At 38.4% G+C, this 23,083-nt stretch overlaps 1 pseudogene; it reads right to left on the bottom strand.

Moving 5' to 3' along the window:
* The window catches only part of LOC138803562 (leucine-rich repeat-containing protein 14B-like), a 79,205-nt pseudogene extending 56,846 nt beyond the window's left edge, over positions 1 to 22,359 (bottom strand).
* Between the last annotated feature and the right edge of the window lie 724 nt (positions 22,360 to 23,083).

Here is a 23,083-nt window from a genome sequence, read left to right as displayed (position 1 = left end):
ATGAAGACAGGAGGTTATAGGGACTGAGTCTCATAGCTGATTCATGCCTCCATGAGCAGCCCCCAGTAAAAACCCTGATGTTAACACTCTTGTGAGTTTCTCTGGTTGGTACCAAACCTTGTCTCATACTGTTGCTGGGGGAATTAACTTCTGTCTGCTTCTATTATGTTAGTCGAGAATAACTCAAAGTTTGCTCATGGACTTTGCTGTCGGGTTTGTTTTTAATGCCTTTGCTTCAGTTTTCACTGCAATAAATGGCACTGCTTTACCCAGGTCTTCAAGTCTTTCCACTGAATTACTAAAAAGGAGGGAGTTCTTAAGTCCTTTAAAGCTCAAAGTGACTAAAAGTTCATAAATAAACTATTTTCTAAACAAATTATGAGACCAAGTATCATAATAATATTTCAAGTATTTGTTAGGCAATTTTGAATGAATATCCTTTCCTCTGTTTTCTCTAAAGACAAAGAATCCAGCATCGTTTTAATCTGTAGAAGTCTTAAAAGCTTTGTGCATAAGGGTATGAGTTTTAACCTAATCTTACAGAGCTCAGGAGAGAATAGAGCAATGCTTGAAAGCTGCAATCCAGACAACAGTGTAATGAGAAGAAATGAGTTGAAATGTGACTATGAGGTAAGTAAAAAGTTAGTCCTAACAATGTAGATTGGGGCCAAGTTGAAGAGGTTTTTGATTTTTCTGTTGTTTTCCATGAGACCAACAGATACACTTTCAGTAAATTTCAGTTAATCAGATTTCTGAAAGTTTCTGTATGAAGACAATTCCCTATAGGGATCTCTGTATGCTGCTAAATTCTAATCAAAACCTTACTGTTAGAAAAAGCACCTGTAATAAGGATATTGCAGTATTCCACACATATTCTCTCATTGTGACGTCCTTATCAAATTAACACAATACAGAACTGCAAAACTGATTTGTCTCCAGCCAGAAGTTGTTTTCTCCACCTACCATCTAAGAATCCAGCTATGTTCTCTTGGATTATTGTAAATCACAATAGTAAAGGTTTCACAATCACAATCATAATTTGAGTAATGAAATATGATGCAAATCCACTTCTGTCCCAGTTTCCCTGTGTTTTCCATGGCAATTAAAGCTTCCAGAATGACTGTTGTCAGAAAGATGCACTGGCATTTATGTTATTGATCACAGAGAACCTGAGTGCATACTGGTTTCTTTGGAAGTTATTTTTGAGGTATGAGGGTTAGAATGGGTGGAATTCATAAGTGTCAGGTTGAGGTAAATATTTGGATTACACAAGAACATGAGGACCTCATGTAGGGTTTCAAAGGTTATAGCTTCATGATGACCACCTCACATTTTCACTTGCACCAGCTTGGCCACTGCCTTTTCCCCACTGCTATATAAAGATAATATATGAAAGATATGCACTGATTTTAGTTTGTATTGTTTGTTTGTGTTTCTTCTGTCAAATGTGGAAAATAAAGGCAATCTATACTTGATGCTCCTTAATTTGATTCACTTCAAAATTCAGGTGTTTTGGCCATATTGTAGTACTAATTTTCTCACAACTATAGGCTATCTTTCACATTTATGAACGTATCATCTGTATTTATATTATGTGAACATTTATTCCATTTGCTTCTTACTATTTAGTAGACATGAGCTTGCAATACACTAAAATTAGACCTCTTATTTATTTCCTTTTCCTTAAAATTATATTCTTTCATATATTTCCTATCTCAATGTCATCAGTGTCCACGGTGATTTTTAAGTCAGAATCTGCAATCATTATGATTTTTCCCACTTCTTCATAAGTCCATTTAGCCACCATGTTCCAGATAATTTACTGCCAGAAACTTCATTATCCTATGCTCATTTTTTCCTGTTCTCCTATATATAAACAGCAGCATTAGTTTAGGCAACTATTCTTGTCTGATTCCTGTTTCTTATTTTGTATTTTTCATTTTGAAAATATATCATGAAATGTTGTAACAGATGCTTAGAGTATAGAGCAAGAGACATAAAAAGGTCAAGGTAAATCTTGTTTCCCTATGCTGCTAATCCTAGAGGAGTCTTCTATTGAGGAAAACTAACTGGAGCTATAGAACTGGAGTTCTATTGATATGTTAGGCTGAGCACCTGGGTGGAGATGTTGAATTGATGACTGACCCATAAATTGGATTTAAGGATACAGATTTTGGAAGTCACCTGGTTAGTAGTGGTATCAAAAAGCCAAAAGGTTGGATAAGGTCAAAAGTAACTGAGTCTAAGTAGAAAAGGTAGCTGTCTGTAGACTAATAAGTAGAAATTTCCAATTATTTAGGGGATGAGATAAAGGGGACAAGGGAAGTATAATGTAGGTGAAGGTCAGCTACAGGGAAGTGTAGTTGTAGATGTGGGAGGGAAGGGATGGTAGGGGAAAAACAAAGGAGGAGGCAACAATGCTTGATAAGAAATGTACTCATTACCTGGCTCATGTCACTGTAACCCCTCTGTACAATATTTTCACAATAAAACATTATTAAAAAAAGAATAATTGAGGTGATTAAGCAGGAGCTTCCAGAGATGTGTGGTGTTGGAAACCAAGTGATAGGCTCTGTGAACTGATGGTGAAGGGGAAATAGATGAGAACTATTAGCAACTTGAAGCTTATTGGTGACTTTCCAATTCTACTAAAACATTGGGGCAAAAATCAATTATGAACAGTGTCTAAAAAGAATTAGATAATACATTGAGAAGGAAGAGTATAAGTGAGGTGTATAAGGAAGAGTATATAAGTGAGCAGAGAATTGGGATGGTTTTCTAAAAAGAGAAGTACACTCTAAAAGGGTTTTTGAGATGAGAGGTGTTTCATGCTACTGAGCAAGAGAAAATTGATGGCACAGGAAAGGAAGAAGAGAGGGAGCAGAGTAATGTTCTTGAATAAGCAAGAGGGGATTGGATCTGATACATGAGTGGAAGGACTGGATTTATCTAAGATCATGGAGATTTCCTGAATGCACAGAAGAGGAGGCCGAGTGCATAGCTCAGAGGTGGACAGATGAGATGTGATGAGAGCTTGTGAAGTTTTCTTCCTGTTGATGCATTTCTCACTGAGAAATGAAGGTGGCTCAGTGGTATAGCACTTGCTTTGCATGCATAAGGCCCTGGGTTCGATTCCTCAGCACCACATAAGCCAAAAGAAAAAAGCCTGAAGTGGTGCTGTGGCTCAAGTGGTAGAGTACTAGCCTTGAGCTGAAGAACTGAGGGACAGCGCCCAGGCCCAGAGTTAAAGGCCCAAGACCAGACCCAAAAAAGTAAAAGAAATGCAAACCAAGGTCATGATCTGGAAGTGAGGAACTGAAAACTTTGGGAGGTAATTTTCTTTTTCTCATGTCTTAAAGAAATTTATATAAGCCTATGAACTGGGTACCTGTAGCTCACATCTGTAATCTTAGCTACTCAGGAGGCTGAGATCTGAGAATCATGGTTCAAAGCCACCCTAGGCAGGAAAATCTGTGAGATTTTTATATCCAGTTAACCACCAAAAGCCAGAATTGAAGCTGTGGATCAAGTGGTAGAACACAAGCCTTGAATGAAAAAGGTAAAGGACAACACCCAGGTCCTGAGTTCAACCTTTGGGACTAGTACATGTGCACACATGTACGATTGTGTGCACACATGCCACCACACCCACACATGGCTACTTGAATAAAAATAGAACAATTTATATAAGAAGTTGGAGATTTAAAAGATAAAAAACGATACATAAACCTTCAGCTAAGCTAACTAAAGGAAGGCGGGAACAGGCTCAAATGAATAAAATTGTTGGTGGGAGTGTAAACTTGTTCAACCATTTTGGAAAGTAATATGCACGTTCCTCAAAAAACTCCACATAGAGCTCCCCTATGACCCAGCAATCCTACTTTTGGGCATTTACCCAAATGCTCACAAACCAGACCACACTAAATCTACCAGCACGACTATGTTTATTGCAGCCTTATTTACCATAGCTAAGATATGGAACCAACCCTATGCCCCTCAGTAGATGAATGGATCCAGAAAATGTGGTATGTATACACAATGGAATACTATGCCTCCATAAGAAAGAATGACATTGTCTCATTTGTTAGGAAATAGAAAGACTTGGAAAAAATTATATTAAGTGAAGTAAGCCAGACCCAAAGAAACATAGGTCCCATGGTTTTCTCTATTTTCAATTCCTAGTGTATGTCTGAGTCAAACAGAAAAGATCAGATAGGTTGCTGTTAGGGAAATGAACTCTAAGATAGGTATTCAAATGTATTTTTTTCTTTCATGCAATTGTTTCTAACACATTTATAAGATGATTTCTTTGTTGTTTTGTATGTCCCTTCCCCACGGTATAACATCTGCTTTCACTGTATTTGATATTGTTATAATTTGTGGAGGGGAAGGGAAAAAACAAATCATTTAAATAGGGATACAGGTGGACCCATTGCAACAATGAGACATACAAGTTGTTATGTCGAAAATGAACTTTACAACTTTGGTGGGTGGGAGCGGGGAGAGTGGGGAGGATTGGGTGAGGGGGGTGAGGGGAGTATGGGAAAGGATGGGAAGGGGAAACAAAGGAGAAGGCTATGATGCTTGATAAGAAATGTACTCATTGGGGCTGCGAAGGTGGCTCAGTGGTAGAGCACTTGCCTTGCATGCCTGAGGCCCTGGATTTGATTCCTCAGCACCACATAAACAAAAAGAAAAAATCCGGAAGTGGCGCTGTGGCTCAAGTGGTAGAGCGTTAGCCTTGAGCTGAAGAGCTGACGGACAGCGCCCAGGCCCAGAGTTCAGGCCCCATGACCGGACCCCCCCCCCAAAAAAAAAGAAAGGAAAAGGAAATGTTCTCATTATCTTGCCCATGTAATTGTAACCCCTCTCAACAGTATTTTCACAATAAAAAAGAACAAAAAACCAAAAAGGGATAACACACACATCAATGAAATAATGGGCAAAATGGGCTGGGAAGGTGGCTCAGTGGTAGAGCGTCTTGCCTTGCATACCTGAGACCCTGGGTTCGATTCCTTAGCACCACATAAGCAAAAGGAAAAAAGCCGGAAGTGGCACTGTGGCTCAAGTGGTAGGGCGCTAGCCTTGAGCTGAAGGGCTGAGGGACAGTGCCCAGGCCTAGAGTTCAGGCCTCCTAACTGGACCCAAAAAAACCCAAAAATAATAAAGAAAAGAAATAATGAGGATAGTGAGGGAATATTTGAAAGCTTATATTCAAGTAAACTGGACAATCCCAAAGGAAGACACACATTTCTAGAGGTACTTGAACTACCAAAATTCAAACAAGAAAATATAAATCACTTAAATAGATCTATAAGGAATGAGAATGAAGCAGTAATAAAATTCTCCTGACCACAAAACTTCTAGGATCATATAATTCAGTGCTGAATTTGACCAGACCTTTAAAGAAAAACAAGCATAAATACTCAAAATTTTCCATGAGTAGAGGGGAAAAAATACTTTCAAACTTGCCACGCCTACTCCGGTGGAGTCTGCTTAGCATGGAACACCTGCTTTCAGACCTGAGAATGGGGCTTCACAGAAGCCTACCTCTGAGAATGGGACTTCACCAAAGTCTACCTCAGAGAATGGGGCTTCAAAGAGGCCTACCTCTGAGAATGGGACTTCACCGAAGTCTACCTCAAAGAATGGGGCTTCAAAGAGGCCTACCTCCTGGAAAGGCTGGCAAGCCCCTGGGAAAGATGTCTTTCTGTTTCTGTTTTTCTTTTCTTCGCTGTATAGGAGTGCCTATTAATCTTTTACTGTTCTTGCTGCTTGTTCTACTTACTCATGCTCAACGTTCCCTTATTCAAGGCTCTTTCTTGGAAGTGTTGATGATTCCAACATCTGATGAGTGTCCTGAGATTATGACTAACTCACCAGACTTAAGTGCTACCCTAAAAACCCCTCTTATGGAGGGTATTAGACAAGTCATAAGTAAATATAAAAGTATTGGGGGTTTCATGACGTCACTTCAGCAGAAGGAATTGTTTGTAAGAAATTTACAAGAAGCTGTAGGCACGGCTAGAGCAAAAAGAATGTATGGCTATTGGAGACTTCCTTTTAATCCTAAAGCATATACAATAGACTCATATAGATACCCTGTAGATAAAAAAGATGCAGAGGGATATTTGGACCAAAAGATAAAAAAGATCCCTAAAAGGTTGATAGATGAAAGGTGACAATGGCTTATCAGAGGAAAATGGTGGGATCCTCCATTATCTAGAGGACCCCAAAGACTTCCCCCAGATCCATAGCCTTTTACAGGTGTGTATGATAAGGATGGCAACCGTTGGGAAAACTACTTAGGAGAAAGAAATTCCTATTACTCTCTTTCATTTACTGAGAGACTTGCTAGATCTAGGCCTCCTTGGTGCTTACTATCAAAGAAGGAATAAGAAAGATCTTATGAGACAGTTAAGGCCACTATGGAAAAGAGTAAATGATTATGTGAAAGGGTTACAGAAAAGACACTATAAACTTAAATTTGATATATGGCCAGATTTAACTAAGTATACTGAATATCATGATTTTGGCCACAAATTGGGGACCCTCTAAAGAATGACAAAGGATCACAATTGCTTAGAAAATATTTGAAACGCATAAAGTACAAAACTAAACAAAAGTAACAATAAAGTACTAGAGTTCATGCCTTTCTGTCCAGCACCTTGCCCATATGCTCTGGTTAATGGTTAACAGATGATAAACATCGAAACCAATTGTATTTCTTAAAAGTAGAGCTAAAGCCTATCGTCATAGCTCCTCATCCAAAAAGATCAGGTGACCAGCTGGTGACCACCCAAGAATGAAGCCTTGCAGCAAGATTGTGTAACCTTTTGCCCTTTCTCATGGAGACTTTTGCTATAAAAGCTTGTTATCCTCTGCAATAAATCGCACTCAGCATTCACTCCTCTTGTGTGTGAGTTGTGTTTGCCATCTCCCCACCTGTTCCAGTTACCTCCACTAGGTATCCTCTGTCGTCCCGACAGAGCCAGTCCGCGGCACAAACTCATCATATGAAGCCAGTATTCCACTTATTCTAAAACTAGACAGGATACAACAAAAAGAGATTTATAGACCAATCTCTATGATGAACATAGATGTAGAAATTCCCAAAAAAATTGTTGCATGCCAAATGCAATACATCAAAAAGATTATATCCTATGACCAAATTGCTATATTCTAGGTACTCAAGGTTAGTGAATCAACATACTTACATCAATAAATGCAATATCACATATGAACAGACTCAAGGAATCCTATAATCATCTTAATTCAGGCAGAAATATACTTTGACAAAAATTCAACATCTTTTCATGACAAAAGCTCTGGAGAAACTATGAGTTTAGGCAATGTTCCTCAATATAATAAATGCTATATTTGACAAGCCTATATTGTCAACGTCATAGTAAATGAAGGCAGAACTGAAATAATTTTTTCTAAAGTCAAGAACAATACAAGACATTCAGTCTATTCCCTTTATTTCTATTCACGATAGCACTGGAATCCTAGCCAGAGCAACAATGCACAAGAAGAAACAAAAGGGATTCAAATAGGGAAGGAAGAAATAAAGTATTGTTATTTTCAGATGATACGATTCTATACTTAAAGCACCTTAAAGTTCCACCTCTTTTGTAATATAGCAGAATATAAAGTCAGCATTAAAAAAACAATAACTATTCTGTACATCAACAGAAAAATAGGAGAATAATTCCATTTCCCAATAGTTTCAATTTTTTCTATGAATAAATTTAACAAAGGTGAAAGATTTCTATACTTAAAAGCATGAAACATTGAAGAAGAAATTTTAAAAAGACACTAGAAGATAGAAAGACATCCCTTGTTGCTGAATATACAGAATTAATATAAAGAAAATGGCTATATTAAGGAAAGCAATGTTTGCAGATAATGAAATTCCTACCAAAATCTCAATATCATTACTCACAGAAACAGAAAAAAAATCAATACTACAAATATAGCAAATATCCAATGCAATCCTGAACAAAACTAAAACAAAGTTGAAGGTATCATGATACCTCACTTCAAATTATATTACAAAGCCATAGGAACAAAAATAGCAAGCAACTGGCCCCAAAATAGACATGAAGATTACTGAATAGAATGCCCAGAAATGCTGCTACCACAATCTGATTTCTGACAAAGGATCTCAAAGCATGTATCAGAGAAAAGACAGACTTTTCAAGAAATGGTGCTGGAAAAACTTGCTTTCTTCATGCAGCAGACTGAAAACAGATCTCTTTCCCTCTCTCTCTCCCCTCCTCTCTCTCTTTCTCTCTCTCTCCTATCGTCAATTAAAAGTGAATCAAGAATTTTAATGTAAGACCTGAAACTTTGAAACTACTAGTCGTAGTCAAAATACTGGAATGCATTGGCATAGGTAGTGATTTCCTGATTAGAAATTCAATAGCTCAACAAATAAGGGCAAGTATTGACAAATAAAATTGTATTAAACTAAAAAGCTTTTACACAACAATGTCTCTAGAGGCTAAAGGGACCACCTACTGTATGGGAGAAAATCTAAAGCAATTATTCATCTGACGAAGAATATACATTATACAGAATATACAGTATATACATAAAACTCAAAACACTGAACTCTTCAATTACAAAAATGGGCAAAAGTGCTGAACAGATCATTCTTGGGGTAAGAAGAACAAACGGCCAATAAATACATAAAGAAATGCATAACGTCCCTGGCCATAAAGAAATGCAAATCAAAATGACAGAGATTTCATCCCACTCCAGCCAATATGGCTAGAGCAGAAACAACATCACATAGCATATGAGGATGCCAAGAGAAAAGAGTCCTGTTTGTAGGAATGCAAATTAGTGCAACTACTATGTAAATAAGCCTAAATTGATTTCCTCAAAAAAAAATAGTACTGTATGCTGCAACCATGTCATGATTGGGTATTTTATTTATTGAATATTGTTAGTGGGAGTAGGTATTGAATTTAGAGCCTTGAACTTGCTAGGCTGGTGCTCTCCCACTGGAGCCACACATCCAGCTCTGCTTTATGCTGGGCCACACCTCCAGCTCTGCTTTATGCTGGTCATTTTCAAGATGGAGTCTAGCAAACTTTCTTAGGCAGGTTGTCTTTGAACTGTGATCCTCCATATCTTAGCCTCCTGAGTAAGATTACATGTATAAGTTATCATCATTTGGCTCACACTTAGGCATCTATCTGAAGGAATGAAAGTCATAAAACAATGAATGTACTTATATATCCATGTTCATTACAATACTTTTCTTAATAGCCAAACCTGAGAAAAACCCAGATGCCCTATAACTGATGAGTGACTCCAAATATGTGCTCTATATATACAATAGGCAAGGAAAAGAACCACATGGTCATCACAATATATGGGGGAAAACATTTGACAAGATCCAACACCGCTTTATGATGAAAGTTCTGGAGAGTCCAGGAATATATGGGACATTCGTCAATATAATATAGGCATATATAATATAGACAGACCTACAGCCAGCATGTATTTAATGGTGAAAAGTTAAAACCATTCCCTCTAAAATCAAGAATGAGAGAAGGATGTTCACTCTCTCCACTCCTCTGCAATATAGTACTGGAATTTCTAGTTAGAGCAATAAGGCAGGAGACAAACATAAAGGGGATCCATATAGGGAAAGAAGAAATAAAACTCTCCCATTTTGCAGATAACATGATCCTGTATTTAAAGAGTCCCATGGATTCCTTTCCTAAGTTACTTTGGCTGAGTTAGCAGGGTATAAAATTAACCCCAAGCTGGGCACTGGTGGCTTATGCCTGGCATCCTAACCACTCAGAAGGCTGAGATCTGAGGATCGTGGTTCAAAGCCAGCATAGGCAGGAAAGTCCATGAGGCTCTTATCTACAGTTAAGCACCAGAAAACCCAAAGTGTCATTGTTGCTCAAAAGTTAGAGCACTTACCTTGAGCTGAAGAGCTCAAGGCCAGAGTTCAAGCCACATCGCCAACAAAGGAAGAAAGGAAGAAAGAAAGGAAGAAAGAAAGGAAGAAAGAAAGGAAGAAAGAAAGAAAGAAAGAAAGAAAGAAAGAAAGAAAGAAAGAAAGAAAGAAAGAAAGAAAGAAAGAAAGAAAGAAAGACAGAAAGAAAGACAGAAAGAAAGACAGAAAGAAAGAAAGACAGAAAGAAAGAAAGAAAGAAAGAAAGAAAGAAAGAAAGAAAGAAAGAAAGAAAGAAAGAAAGAGAGAAAGAGAGAAAGAGAGAAAGGAAGGAAGAGAGAAAGGAAGGAAGAAAAAGAGAAAGGAAGGAAGGAAGAAAGAAACCCCCAAAAATCAGTAGCTTTTCTGTATGCCAATAAGGAGAAGAGTGAATCTGAAATCAGGAAAGAAAGTCCTTTGTAATAGCCTCAAAAAACACTTTGGAATTACCAAAGAGATGAAGGACCTCTGTGATTAAAACGTTAGAAACAGGTTTAAGGAAGTAGAAAAACCTCCCATGCTCCTGGATTGGGAGGTTTAACCATGAAAATAGCAATATTGCCCAAAGCTATCTACAAATTCAATTCAATACCCATCAATATCCAACAAAATTCTTCAGTGATATAGAACAAACAATTCACAAACTAATCTGGAATATTGGAAGACCCTGAATAGCACAACCAATCCTTAGTAGGAAGATCAGTGCTGGAGGAATATCAGTACCAGGAGGAATATCAGTACCAAGCTTTAATCTCAATTAAAAAGCTATAGAAATTAAAACAAACCAAAGCAACTTGGTACAGGCACAAAATAGGACAGAGGACCAATGGACTAAAATAGAAGAACCAGAAATGAATTTACAGACCCATAGCCACCTTATATTTGATAAGGGAGCCAAAGGATGGCAAAAAGGACAGCCTCTTCAAAATTGATGCTGGCAGAATTGGCTACCCAGTACTTGTGCAGAAAACTGAATTTAGATCCTTATATATCAACCTGCACCAGAATCAACTCCAAATGGATGAAAGACTTTAATGTAAGATCAGACACCCTGATAATATTACAGGAAGATATAGGGGACACGTTAGGGGGTAGTACAGTTCAAAACTTACTAAGTAATGATCCAGAATCAGAACAAATCAAAGACTAGGTAAATGGGATTGCATACAACTGAAGAGTTTCTGCCTGGCAAAAGACATGCTTTAACAATTGCTGGTGGGGATGTGGCCAAAAGGGAACATTACTACACTGTGGTTAGGAATGCAAACTGGTTTAACTACTCTGGAAAGCAATATGGAGGTTCTTTAATAGACTAAACATATAACTTCCCTATGACCCAGCAATTTCACTCCTGGGTATGTATCTAATTGTCTAAAATCAGGCTATACAAAATGCCACCAGCATGACCATGTTCAATGCATCATTGATTACCATACACAAGACATGGAATCAGTTCAGATGTCCCTCAATGAATGAATGGATCAAGAAAATGTGGCCAGGCCCTGGTGGCTCATGCCTGTAATCCTAGCTACTCAGGAGGCTGAGATCTGAGGATCGTGGTTCAAAGCCAGCCTGGGCAGGCAAGTCCAATAAACAACTAGGAAAAAATGGAAGTGGTGTTGTGGCTCAAGCCGTAGTGCATTCGCCTTGAGCTGAAGAGCACCAGGACAGGGCCCAAGCCCAGAGTTCAAGCCCCACGATGAGAAAAGAAAAAGAAAATATTGTATGTAACAATGCTCAACAAGAAATATACTCATTGCCTTACTCATGTAACTGTAACCACTCTGTATAGCATCTTTAGAATAGAACAAAACTTTTTCCAAAAGAAAGAAAATGTGATATGTATACACAGTGTAATTCTATGCTTCCATTGGAGAGCATGACATTCCCTCGTTCATAAGGAAATGAAAAACTTGGAAAAAAAATTATAGTAAATGAAGTAAGACAGACCCAAAGAAAAACAAGCTGCATAATTTCCCTCATTTGTAATAATTAAAATGTGCCTATAAATCTACAAAAAATTCCAATGGATAGTAAAAGACAAATAACTACACTTGGACATAATGAATTAAACAGAAGTCTAAACATTCATACAGTGAGACCAAAGGAGGATATCCTTAATAGAGGGCTCAATAGGTATGTACATATGAGCATATAAAATGATATTTATAGAAATGAACTCCAAAAAATGGAAGTAAAAAGTTTTTTATTGTACTGTTTCAGTTTTTTAAAATCTTTCTTCTCTTCTCTTCTTTCTTTTTCTTTTATTTTTTTTAATTTTTATTTATTTTTTACTGTGAATATACTGTACAGAGGGGTTACAATTACATGGACAAGAAAATGAGTACATTTATTATCAAGCATTGTAGCCTCCTCCTTTGTTTCTCCTTCCCATCCCTTACCAACCTCCTCTCCCCCCACCCCAGCCTTCAAGCCCCCCCCCACCAAAGCTGTAAAGTTCGTTTTCGACATAACGACTTGTACACCTCATTGTTGCAATGGGTCCACCTGTATCTTTATTTAAACGACTTGTTTTTCCCATTACTCTCCACAAATTAAACCGACATCAAATACAGTGAAAGCAGGGGTTATACTGTGGGGGAGGGACATACAAAGCAACAAAGAAATTATCTTATAAATGTGTTGGAAACAATCGCATGAAAGAAAAAAAACTGAATACATATCTTAGGGTTCATTTCCCTAACATTACCTTATCTGAACTTTTTTGCTTGACTCAGACATATACTAGATATTGCAAATCAGGGAAACCTTGGGATCTATGTTTCTTTGGGCTTGGCTTACTTCACTTAATATAATTTTTTTCCGAGTCTTTCCATTTCCTAACAAATGGGGCAATGTCATTCTTTCTGATGGAGGCATAGAATTCCATTGTGTATACGTACCACATTTTCTCGATCCATTCATCAACTGAGGATCATTGGGTTGGTTCCAGATCTTACTATGGTAAGTAATGCTGCAATAAACATAGTTGTGCTGGTAGCTTTAGTGTGGTCTTGATTGTAAACATTTGGATAAATGCCCAAAGTGGGATTGCTGGGTCATAGGGGAGCTCTATGTGGATACATTTAAGTAACCTCCAGACTACTTCCCAAAGTGGTTAAACAAGTTTACACTCCCACCAAAAATGCAGTAAGATTCCCTTCTGTCCAAATTCCCTCCAGCATCTGTTGTTATTAGAGTGCTTGGTTATAGACATTCTAAGTGGGGTGAGGTGGTATCTCAATGTTGTTTTGATTTGCATTTCTTTTATGGGTAGAGAGTTTGAGCATTTCTTCCTGTGTCTATTGGAAATCCTTCTTTGTTCTTCAGAGGAGTGTCTCTTTAAGTCTTTAGCCCCCTTATTTATTGGGCAGTTTTTTTCTTTGAGGATTTGTTGTAGGGGGATTTAATTTTTTGAGTTCCAGGTATATTTTAGATATGAGACCATTGTCCGTTGTATGGCTAGTGAAGATCTTGTCCCAATCTGAGGGCTTTCTATTGATCTTGCTTGGTATATCTTTTGCCATGCAGAAGCTCTGCAACTTCATACAATCCCATTTGTCCAACCTTTCTTTGATTTGTTGTGTTTCTGGGTCTCTATTAAGAAAATTTCGGCCTGCACCAAGGAGAACTAGGATTTCTTCTATTCAATCCTGTAATGTTTTCAGAGTGTCTGCTTTGAATCCGAGGTCTTTGATCCATTTGGAGTTGATTCTGGTGCAGGGTGATATATAAGGATCAAGCGTTATTTTTCTAAGAGTAGTTAACCAGTTTTGCCAGCACCATTTACTGAAGAGGCTGTCTTTCTTCCATTCTATTTTTTTTAGCTCCCTTATGGAACATTAGATGGCTATATGTCTGTAGGTTCATTTCTGGGTTTTCAATTCTATTCCATTGGTCCTGAGGTCTGTTCTTGTGTCAGTACCAAGCTGTTTTGTTTACTATGGCTTTATAGTAGAGTTTGAAATTTGGTATTGATATTTCTCCAGCATTGTTCTTTCTGTTGAGGAGCCTTTTAGCTATTCGGGATATTTCATTATTCCATATGAATATTTGGATTGCCTCTTCTATTTCCTTGAAGAATGAGGTTGGAATTTTGCTAGGTATCACATTGAATTTATAGATAGCCTTGGGAATTATTGCCATTTTGACGATGTTGATCTTTTCAATCCAGGAGCATGGGAGGTTTTGCCATTTTCTAAGTTCTGCTTTGATATCCTTTCTTCAGGTTTTTAAAATTTTCATCATAGAGCCCTTCACTTCTTTCGTTAAGCTTATTTCTAGGTATTTTATTTTTTGTGGGGTTATTACAAATGGAGTTGCTTTCCTAATTACAGACACACTTTTCTCTTTGTTGGCATACAGAAAAGTCATTGATTTGGCGGGTTTAATTTTATACCCTGCTACTTTGCCAGAGTTTTGAATCAGCTTGAGTGATTTGGGAGTGGAGTCTATGGGTTTCTTTAAATACAAGTTCCTGTCATCTGCAAATAGAGAGAGTTTTACTTCTTTTCTTATTTGGATCCTCTTTATGTTTGCATCTTGTCTTATTGCTGTAGCTAGGCACTGTAATAATAGATTGAAGAGAAGTGGAAAGAGTGGACATCCTTGTCCTTTTCCTGAGTTAAGACGAAATGGCTTTAGTTTTCACCATTAATATAATGCTGGCTGTAGGTTTGTCATATACAGCTTTTATTGCATTGACGAATGTTGCATGGATTCCTAATTTTTTAAAAACCTTCATCATAAAGGGGCGCTTGATCTTGTCAAATGCTTTTTCTACATCTATTGAGATAACCAGGTGGTTCTTATCCTTGCTCCTGTTGATGTGATTAATTATATTAATTGATTTGCGTATATTGAACAAGTTTTGCATCCCTGAAATGAATCCTGTTTTATAAGAGTGTATGATTTTTTTATGAATTGTTGATGTATCTGTTGAACTAGATTGTATCTGCAGACTATTGACTGGGCAAATACAGACTTTGGTTGATGGTTGCCTTAAGATCGTGTTCTAGCACAAAACTGGTGTTATTTTCATCCCAAATGGGCAGAATAAGCCGGAAAAATAAACACAAAAAAATAGCAAGTCCGGGTATCTCACTCCCACTCATGATAATCAGGGACAAAATAGATAATGAATAATCCAGAGTAGTGTTCCCAAATAGCTCTATAAACACTGCTGGCCAACATGATAAATGAAAAGATTGAAAACCTACAAAGGACTCTGTATGAGCGTGATAGTGAGAGAGAGGAGGCAAACCAAGATTTATACACGAATAGCATGAGTGTGAGGAAAATACTCAAAAACTAATACACGACTTGCATGAGCAGCTTGAGAATTCTCAAAGAGAAAGGTAGGAATGGCATAGGAAGTCTAAGAACACTCAAAGAGAACTACAGGAATGGTGTGAACGTGAGGAAGCTAAACAAAGTGTAATACAGGAATTTAGAGAGCAGGATGAGAATAAACAAAGATCACTAAAGGCATTCATGGAATCCATTAACAAAGAGGTGAAGGATGTCGGGAGACCACAAACGGAATGCTGAAGGGAAACCAACAGAAGGAATGGAAGTCCAAGGAAACCATAACCAATCAACTAAGTGATTTGAGAATAAACACTGAGCACCAAATTAAGGAAGTAAAGAAGTTCATGCAAGATCTAAAACAAAGCTTCAACAAAGAATTTGAAGCCATCAAAGCTGACCAATTAGAAGGAAAAGAAATAAAAAAACAAAGTAGAAAGTCTTGACAGCAGGTTAGACCATGCAGAAGATCGAATCTCGGGGATTGAAGACAGCCCAGATATTATAGAGAAAGAACATACAACCATCCAAGACAAGTCCAAGAAATATGATAGATCTATCCAACACTTGGAAAACACAAGCAAAAGGAATAATCTGAGGATAATGTGTGTAGAGGAGCACCTAGAAATAGAAATTAATGGTCTAGGAAATTTGTTTAACAGGATCCTAGCAAAGAACTTCCCAAACATGCAAAAAGATAGGCCTATTCAGATACAAGAAACTTTTAAAACCCCAAATAGACAAGACAAGAATAGGACACCCCACTGCAACATTATAATCCACACAGGATCAACTCAGACCAAGGAAAAGATCCTTAAACCTGTCAAGGAGAAAAGATTAATCACCTATAAAGGGCAACCAATTAAAATCACCTCAGATTTCTCAGCAGAGAGAATGAGAGCAAGAAGAGCCTGAAAAGATGTATGCCATGCCCTAAAAACAAACAACTATCAACCAAGAATACTGTACCCAGCTAAACTCTCCTTCATAACTGAAGGCCAAATAAAAACCTTCCATAGCAAAGAAAAAAAAAGAAACAATATATCTCCACCAAACCAGTCCTACAAAAGATTCTTAAAACCAGGGAGACCACAATAAAGGCCAAGAAACTGCACACAAACTGAAAATCCAAGAACCATAGGAAGAACCCAGTTTTTGCAGCCCCCAAGAAGGTGGATAACATGGCAGGAACTCCCAAATACCTCTCAGTCCTTTCTATCAACATTAACGGACTTAACTTTCCAATTAAGCGACATAGACTGTCTAGTTGGATTAAAAAACAAGATCCTTGTATATGCTGCCTTCAGGAGTCACATCTTGCCCGTAAAAACAAACACATTTTCACTGTGAAAGGCTGGAACAAAATCTACCAACCAAACGGCCTCCATAATCAGGCGGGAATTGCAATCCTAATACCAGATAAAATAGACTTCAACTTAAAATTTGTGAGAAGAGATAAAGAAGGTCTCTACAGATTAATTAATGGATCTCTCCTTCAGGAGGATATTACAATTCTAAGTATCTTTCGCCAAACAAAGGAGCACACAAATTTATCCAAGAAACACTACTGTCCCTCAAATCCCACATAGATCCAAAGACATTAATTGTTGGGGATTTTAACACACCACTCTCCCCACTACATAGATCAACTCGGCAAAATCTCAAAAGAGAACCCGCAGGTCTAAACAACTGCATAGATCAACTAGTTTTAACAGACATCTACCGAATATTTCACCCAGCAGCATCAGAATACACGTTTTTCTCAGCAGCACATGGAAAATTTTCTAAAATAGACCACATTTTAGGCCACAAAGGAAGTTATACTTTGCATTCTCTCAGACCACAAGGGAATAAAGTTAGAACTCAACACCAAAAGCCACCAAATAAAGTCCGGTAACACATGGAGGCTGAACAACACACTGCTGAATCACGAGTGATTCATGGAAGAGATTAGAAAGGAAATTCAAATGTTCATGTTATTTAACAAAAATGAGCACACAAATTACCAGGTCCTCTGTGACACAGTAAAGGCAGTACTCAGAGACAAGTTTATAGCTCTGAGTTCCTACATCAACAAATTGGAGAGATCTGAAACCAACAATTTAATGAGACATCTGAACCTCCTTGAAAAAGAGCAGGAATATAAACCCCAATCGAGTAAATGGAAAGAAATAATTAAAATTAAATTAGAATTAAATGAATTAGAATCCAAAAAAACTATAGAAAGAATCAACAAAACAAAGAGTTGGTTCTTTGAAAAAATTAACAAAATTGACACACCCTTAGCAAACTTATCAGAAAAAGAAGAGAACACACCTAAATAAATAAACTCAGAGATGAGAATGGAAACATCACCACAGAAACAACCAAGATTCAGAACATTTTAAGGGAATATTTTTCAAAACTTTATGCTAATAAGTTTCAGAATTTGGCAAAAATGGACCTTTTCCTAGCAAATATTGACATGCCAAAACTAAACCAAGATGAGTTAAACCATCTCAACAGGCCCATATTAAGCATTGGAATAGAAACAGCAATAAGAGCCCTCCCATCTAAGAAAAGTCCACGACCAGATGGTTTTACAGCAGAATTCTACAAGTCCTTCATTGCAGAGCCCACACCAATACTCCTCCAACTCTTCAATGAAATTGAAAGAGAAAGTTCACTACCGAACACATTCTGTCAAGCCATCATAACCTTCACCTTCATCCCAAAACCAGTTGGGGACTCATCAAAGAAAGAGAACTATAGACACATTTCTTTGATGAATATTGATGCCAATCTTCTTTCTTTCATTCCCTTCCGTTGTTGTATAAGATTTCTGCAACCTTCATCTTGTATATAAGCTCATCTGATTTGGGAAGGGGGAACACAGAAATAGTGGGACAATAGGAAAACCAATCTGCAGTTGGATATGAACTATACAACTTTTGGGGGGAGAGAAGTCAGAAGGTGGAAAATTGGGAGAGAATGACGGATGGGGTGACCCCGTTCGAAAGAAAATGTACTCATTACCTGAATCATACTACCCCTGTGGACATCACCTTTATAATAGAGTTTTTAAGAAAGAAAATGTATTTTATTTCTAAATAGAAGAAAGAAGAAATGGTTGGAACTGGGAACACATTAATTGAAGTAAGCCATGTTCAGAAGGACAAAGGTCAAATGTTTTCTCTCATATGTTCATGCTAGACCTAAAAAGTTAACATATACATAAACACATAAAGAATGTTTGTAATTTAGGGGATTGTTGAGGAATGATATAGAGGAAAGGAAAAACAAATGTTAGCTGATGAACAATATAGAAATACAGTGCACCTGTGAAGAGAGCAGAATGAAATTCAGTGAAAGCATTTGAGTAATAGATAGTACTGGAGATAGGAGAAAATTAGAACAAAAGAGGATAGCAATAGAGTAAATTACACACATGTAAAAGGGCATGGTGAAACCCGTTTGAATAATAACCATACACTGAAACAAGCGAATGACAATCAGGAAAAACAGGTCTTATCCAGGGTATAGGTACTAGTGGCAAGGGGAAGGGAGAAGGAAAAGGAGAGTAAATAAGATCAAACTACTCTATGCTCACGTGTGTATAATGGATAATGAAGCTTGTTGTGATTGGTTTGGGAAAGGTGGAAGGGAAAAGAGGGAGAGAGGAGGGATTGAGTCTAATGAAAGTGCATGGTATAAGTATGGACATGTCAAATTGTTCCTCTGCAACTAATTGATGCTAATAAAAATATACAAAAGGAATTGTTATGCACTAAAATGTGATTATTAATTTAAGTTAAAAAAAAAACGATTATATTTGTTGGAAGTGTGCTATTCCAGGTAAATAAAGAGATGGCATTAAGACTACTTTCAGCGATCATTTTTATAGTTTGTTACTAGAGAAACTCTGCTGATTGTGTAGAGTGCCACTATACTATAATGGGAAAAAAATCAGAATCACTACAGATCTCTCTACACTGAATGCAACAAAGGCCTGGGAAAGTATGATCCGAGCCTTGAGAATCAATAACTGCCAGCGCAGACTGATTTAACCAGGAAAGCTAGCAATCACATCCAATGGAGAAACTAAAATTTCTAAAAATAAAGAAAAAATAAATGGATTCATAAACAATAAGCTATCATTACAAAGAATATTAATATGGGGAACACAACCTGAAGAAAGCAATCATGAACAGAAATTTACATCAGCAGATATCACTAGAAGTCTGACTTAATAAGCTCAGGAAGAAAGGAAAGAAGAAAAACTTAGGAAAGCAGGAAATTGACAGGAAACACAATGCATCTCTCTATAATAATCATAAATATTAATGTGCTCAATTCATCAATAAAAAGAAAAAGAACTGCAGATTGGATCAGAAAACAAGACCTATCCACCTGTTGACTTCAGGAGACCCACCTCACAGCCAAACATAAAAACAAACTCCAAGTGAAGGGTTGGAGTAAGATCTACCATGCAAATATTCCCAGCACGAAAGCAGGAGTAGCTATCATGATATCTGGCAAAATAAATTTTTCATTAAAATCAATACAAATAGAAAAAGAAGGATACTACATACTTATACAGGGAACAATCCAAGAAGAATATATAACCATTATTAGCTTATATTACCCAAATACTGGTGCACACAAATATGTTAAGCAAATACTCTCAAACTTAAAGAATAAAATAGATCCAAATACTATAATACTGTTGTGCCCAGATCGCAGGACCCCCACCAAAAAGAACACAAGGGTCAGACTTTACAACTGTTTTAAGTTTTTATTTAGATGGGCTGCAGCTCAGGCCTCTCCCTACACTCCGACACAGCGGAGACTAGGAGGAGAGCCCTGAGATAAGGACTTGCAGGGCTTATAAAGGCTCACAACCCTATGTACCACCATGTGTTGCTCTGCTAGCTGAAACAAGCAACAAATGGTCGCTGCCTCATAACCATTCATTCCCCGCCCCGCCCCACCCCGCTTGACTTATGGTCCTGAGACACAATCTTGTGGCTCCTGCCCAAAATTAACTCCAACAGCACTCGATCTTGAATGAGTTCTTATATTTCTAGTCCCTCTCTGACAGTAGCCATAAACAACAATAACAATAACAATCAGTCCATTTTTCTTTTCTTGAGGCATATGCAAAATGGTTGGTTAGGATGCTTGGAGACTTCCCATGTTTCCCCTGGTCGTCCAGGGCAAAGGGGTCAGCTGGTCTGGAATGGGAGCAGTGGACCCAAGCAGCAATGCCATCTACCTTAAGGGCAGGAGGAGTAGCCAGTAGCACCATGTAAGGTCCCTTCCACCGTGGTTCCAGAGATCTCAGGTTGTGTCTTTGAACAAGCACCCAGTCCCCTGGTATAAACGAATGGGGGGGGGTAAGAATAGAGGCAGAATCATATAATGCTCTAAACTGGGGCCACACATTTTTGTGGACAAGCTGTAGATAGTCAAGTTTACATTGAAATTCAGTATCACTCAAATCAGCAAGCAATTCAGTCTGAAGGCTAGGGATAATGGGTGGAGGGTGTCCATACATTATTTCAAAAGGAGTAAAGCCAAGCTGATAGGGTGAATTTGTTACTCTAAACAGAGCAAAAGGAAGGAGCGATACCCAGTCTGCGCCAGTCTCCAAAGCCAATTTAGTTAAGGTCTCTTTTAGAGTCTGATTCATTCTTTCTACCTGCCCTGAACTCTGGGGTCTATAAGCACAGTGCGATTTCCAATCCATCTCCAGTGCTGCGGCTATTCCCTGACTTACTTTTGAGATGAAGGCCAGTCCATTATCCTACCCGTTGGTGGATGGAAAGCCATACCTGGGTAGGATTTCTTCCAGGATCTTCTTAGCCATGACGTTCACGGTCTCATGCTTTGTTGGGTAAGCTTCAACCCAACAAAAACTAGCAAATATTTATATCCAAATTTTCCAGTTTTATTTTCTGTGAAGTCTACTTTCCAATACACACCTGGCCTATCTCCATGGAGGCAAGCTTCTTTTGTAACCGGTTGAGTGGGGGCATTGGTGAGCTGACAGGCTTTACAATTTTTAACAATGTCCTCAATGAGTTGATTTCCTTGCCTAATTTTTACTTCTGAGTCGGAGCAAGTCCTGCATTCTTCGGGTTCCCATGTGAGAGGTCCAATGGATTTTCTTAAGTATCCCCTTTCCTAACCTTTGTGGCAAGATAAGTTTCCCCTCCCCAGTTTTTCACCAGCCCGGGTTTTATAGACCATGGGAATTTTCTTTATCCACTCCAATCTTCTTGGGAGTACTGAGGCTCATGAGGCAAAGCTCATGGCCCTGGATCTACTAGAGTCAGTACTTCTGCTCTGGGCTGGAGGGCCGCCTCCTTAGCTGCCTGATCGGCCAAGTTATGTCCTTTGGTTATAGAATCAGTTCCCTTTTGCCGGGCGCTAGTGGCTCACGCCTGTAATCCTAGCTACTCAGGAGGCTGAGATCTGAGGATCACGGTTCAAAGCCAGCCCGGGCAGGAGAGACCGTGAGATTCCTATCTCCAATAAACCACCAGAAAACCGGAAGTGGTGCTGAAGCTCAAGTGGTAGAGCATTGAGGTGAAGAGCTGAAGGATAGTGCCCAGGCCCAGAGTTCAAGCCGACCAAAAAAAAAAAAAAAAAAAGAATCAGTTCCCTTTTGATGTCTCGGCAGTGCATAATGGCAATATTTGCTGGTTCCCATAAGGCAGGGATGAGGCTTAAAATTTCTTGTTTGTTTTTAATAGCTTTTCCCTCAGCTGGCAGCAGCCCCCTCTCTTGGTAAATGGCTCCATGCACATGCATGGTGGCAAAAACATACTGACTGTCTGTGTAAATGTTTAGTCTCTGCTCTTTTCCCATCTCTAGGGATTTTGTTAGCACCACTAGTTCTGCTCTTTGTGCAGACATTCCCTTAGGGAGTGCTTCTGCCCACACTATCTCAGTGTCTATGGTGAGTGCTGCACCCGCGTACCTTTTTCCATCTTGAATGAAACTGCTGCCGTCTGTGAACCAGGTATGTTCGGTATGCCATAGTGGCAAGTCCAACAAGTCTGGCCTCTTTTCTTTGGCCAAGTCTCTCTTTTCACGCTCAATTTCATGTTCTCTATCCTTCCTTTCCTGTCTTTGCTCCTCTGTCTCTCTCTTATTGTAAACCTTTTCCGCCATGGCTACTAGATCCCTAATAAACTTTTCACCAAGTCTGTGTAGAGCCAGCAACTTTGGCTTTATGTCTGGTGCAGCTTGATTTATATAGGCAAACATAATCATCTGAGTCGACTCCTGGGTCTCAAGGTTTTGACTAAAAACTTCCATGAGCCTCTCAAGATATGCTGCCAGACGTTCACTTCCTCCCTGTCTAACATCATAAACTTTGGCCATGTTAATAGGTCAGTGAGCTGCCAACTTGAGACCTGCCAACAGAGCCTGGCGATAGAGGAGGAGTCACTTCCTAACTTCAACAGTATTGTAGTACCATGTTGGTCAGATCTCAGGAAAATAGGCAGCGATCAAGGCAGGATCTGTGATGGGCACTCCTGTGGGCCCAGGGATATGTTTCCAGGATGCCTCTCAGATATGGTCTCTCTCTTCAGTGGTAAAAAGTACCTGCAAAAGCTGACTACAATCATCCCAAGTGGGCTGATGAGTAAAGAGAATAGTTTCAAATAAACTAATTAAATTCTGGGGTTTCTCAGAAAAGGGGGCATTTTGGGCAAACCAATTGTATATATCACTGGTAGAAAATGGCCATTTTTGGGATTTCTGTCTACCATCCACATCCACAGGATCTACAGTGCATAAGAGAAAAACAGCTGCATTAGATGC

This window comes from Dipodomys merriami, unplaced genomic scaffold, assembly GCF_024711535.1.
Source record: "Dipodomys merriami isolate MVZ:Mamm:240054 unplaced genomic scaffold, mDipMer1.0.p SCAF_340, whole genome shotgun sequence".
Lineage (NCBI taxonomy): Eukaryota > Metazoa > Chordata > Mammalia > Rodentia > Heteromyidae > Dipodomys > Dipodomys merriami.
Note: the sequence above shows the minus strand (reverse complement) of the source record. Positions and strands in the feature narration are given on the sequence as shown.